This window comes from Grammomys surdaster, unplaced genomic scaffold (assembly GCF_004785775.1).
Source record: "Grammomys surdaster isolate TR1022 unplaced genomic scaffold, NIH_TR_1.0 126391, whole genome shotgun sequence".
In the NCBI taxonomy this organism is placed as follows: Eukaryota; Metazoa; Chordata; class Mammalia; order Rodentia; family Muridae; genus Grammomys; species Grammomys surdaster.
The window spans coordinates 158,479-160,180 of record NW_021621185.1 but is presented as its reverse complement, the minus strand read 5'-3'; the positions used below and the strand labels follow the sequence as shown (position 1 = coordinate 160,180).

The 1,702-nt window shown below is 33.4% G+C and overlaps 1 protein-coding gene across 6 annotated transcripts in view; it reads left to right on the top strand.

The window, feature by feature from the left end:
• Window positions 1-1,702, top strand: part of Rfesd (Rieske Fe-S domain containing) — a 15,413-nt gene that overhangs the window by 1,395 nt on the left and 12,316 nt on the right. The window lies entirely within an intron of this gene.

Below are 1,702 nucleotides of genomic sequence, written 5' to 3'. Positions count from 1 at the left end.
TCTCTCTCTCTCTCTCTCTCTCTCTCTCTCTCTCTCTCTCTCTCTCTAAGACAATGGTAGAGCAGAACTACATTTTTAAAAGAAGGAAATCATCTATTCCTCAAATTGGGTAGTTGTCTAATTTTATGCTTTCTTTTATTAAAGGAATCTGTTTATCTTAGCGCTATTGTACACATGGTGACTATGATAAATACTATTTTGTATTCTTGAAAAACTTAAGTGCATGTAAAATGTTCTTATCACAATATGTTAATTATATATGGCAACTCACTTTTCAATAATCTAGATTTAGTCATTCTATGGTGTATGTGTATGTCAGGTTGTATGTTGTAAATACATACAATTTTATGTCAGTGCAAAAAAGCTACAGTCTTTAAAAAGATTCTACTTTTTTTTTAAATAGAAGAACTATATGTAGGCATATTAGGCATGCCTGAACAGTTTGTCAGAATAACAAAATTTAAATTCTTAAAGGTGAACATATGAACTCATTGTCTGAATAGATTGTAATATTTACAATATTTAATTAAGAACAATATGTGTGTTAATTTTAAATAATTATTACATACCATGAATATTTATTTATCATACTATTTATGATACAAAAAGAAAACTATTAGGAAAGTAATACTTTCCTAAGCATGTACAAGGCTCTAATCATACTTCTCTGAAACTGTTATCAGTAGACAGAGCCCTCTCTGTTCCTTCTTTATCAGCTCCTTCAGAGTTCTCTACAGTTTTCTTGGTTGGAGCCAAACCTTGTAAATGTGCTGTGCTCAAACACTGAAATTTGAGGGAAGTTTGTATTTGCTTTTATTCGTTTGCTTGTTGGGAGTGGTTACCTTTGAGAGTTAGTCTACATTTATTGGATTTTTGTTAGTTTTTGGTGTGTGCTGGGGGTGGCTAACTTCTTATCTAGTACTAAGTTTTGATACAAGATATACAAAATTCTGAAAGAGTTGATTCTTAATATATGTGCAGGTAAATGCTCTAATACAAACCCCAATTTTTCTTGCGTTTACAACCAAGACATAAAGTAGCATTCAACTTAAATACTACAAAGAATAACTTTAAATATAAGAGTTAACAACAATTTTGAGGCTTTTAAGAATATTTTTATTATTCTTGCTTTTCTCCTTAGTTTTACTATAAATACATATTCATAGGGGCTGGAGAGATGGCTCAGCAGTTAAGAGCACTTGCTGCTCTTCCAGAGGACATGGACTCAATTCCCAGCACCTACATGGTGATTTAAAACTGTAATTCCAGTTCTCAGGGATCTGATGCCCTCTTCCAGCCTTTTATGACACCTGACATGCACACGGTGTACAGACATACATGCAGGCAAAATATCAAGATTAATAAAATAGTAATGAAAATAGTTTAAGAACATGTATTCATGAATAACATGGTTTTATGTGCTTTTGTACATAATTAAAACCGAAAGCTTACATTCACACTTTAAAATGAGTACATTTCTTCTGCTGTACAGCATTCCATTGAATGGATATACAAATTATTCATCCCACTACTAATGGTCTGTGTTGTTTCCTATCCTTTGTTGGTGTAGTCGTTCTTCAGGATCCCTCAAATGGGATATGGGGTCAGGACTGTAGAGCTTCCATGGGTGATGCCATGCTGCTTCATCATTAGCTTATGTCATCACAGGTGGCTATGCTGTACTCTTCCCAATCTTCCCTCA